At 44.0% G+C, this 1096-nt stretch overlaps 2 non-coding genes across 2 annotated transcripts; one reads left to right on the top strand and one right to left on the bottom strand.

The window, feature by feature from the left end:
- Positions 1–253: 253 nt before the first annotated feature.
- On the bottom strand, positions 254–328 carry Trnas-cga. The gene has a single exon. It is a non-coding gene; the product is annotated as a tRNA-Ser (tRNA).
- A 186-nt stretch (positions 329–514) lies between these two features.
- Positions 515–589, top strand: Trnas-cga. Its single transcript has one exon. It is a non-coding gene; the product is annotated as a tRNA-Ser (tRNA).
- The last annotated feature ends 507 nt before the right edge of the window (positions 590–1096 follow it).

Raw genomic sequence — 1096 nt, 5'->3', positions numbered from 1 at the left:
TTGCATCCAGGTATTTGTATGAGTTAGCCAATTCCAATGGTGACTCATTGATATTATAGTCATAGAATACTACTTTTTTTTCATTTCAGGAAATGCACAGTTTCACATTTCTGAACATTAAGCAAGTTGCCTATCTTTGCACCACTTTAAAGTCTTATCAAGATCTGACTGAATATTTATGCAGCTAGAATGAGATTTTCACTCTGCAGCGGAGTGTGCGCTGATATGAAACTTCCTGGCAGATTAAAACTGTGTGCCCGACCGAGACTCGAACTCGGGACCTTTGCCTTTCGCGGGCAAGTGCTCTACCAACTGAGCTACCGAAGCACGACTCACGCCCGGTACTCACAGCTTTACTTCTGCCAGTACCTCGTCTCCTACCTTCCAAACTTTACAGAAGCTCTCCTGCGAACCTTGCAGGACTGCAAGGTTCGCAGGAGAGCTTCTGTAAAGTTTGGAAGGCAGGAGACGAGGTACTGGCAGAAGTAAAGCTGTGAGTACCGGGCGTGAGTCGTGCTTCGGTAGCTCAGTTGGTAGAGCACTTGCCCGCGAAAGGCAAAGGTCCCGAGTTCGAGTCTCGGTCGGGCACACAGTTTTAATCTGCCAGGAAGTTTCATTTATGCAGCTTCTTTCAGATAGTACTTCATTACAGATAACTGTATCATCTGCAAAAAGCCTGTTTTTGCTGTTAATATTGTCTGCAATGTCATTAATATAAAAAACAGACTGCAGGGGTCCCAACACAGTTCCTGACGCACAACCGAAGTTACTTCTACATCTGATGATGACTCTCCATCCAGGATAACACGTTGTGACCTCCATACCAAAAAGTCCTCAATTCAGTCACAAATTTCACTTGATATCCCACATGATTGTACTTTTGACAATAAGTGTAGGTGTGGTACTGAGCCAAAAGGTTTTCAGAAATCAAGAAATACAGCATCTGCCAGATTGCCTTGATGATGATGATAATGATGATGATGATGATGATGACTGGGTTGTGTGGTGCTCAACTGTGCAGTCATCAGCGCCCATACAAAGTCCCAATCTTTCAACAGACCAATCTAGCCACTTTCATGGATGAGGATGAAATGAT

The sequence above is a fragment of the Schistocerca piceifrons genome, chromosome 9 (genome assembly GCF_021461385.2).
Source record: "Schistocerca piceifrons isolate TAMUIC-IGC-003096 chromosome 9, iqSchPice1.1, whole genome shotgun sequence".
NCBI lineage: Eukaryota > Metazoa > Arthropoda > Insecta > Orthoptera > Acrididae > Schistocerca > Schistocerca piceifrons.
The sequence above is the reverse complement of the archived record's forward strand: the minus strand, read 5'-3'. Positions and strand labels throughout refer to the sequence as shown.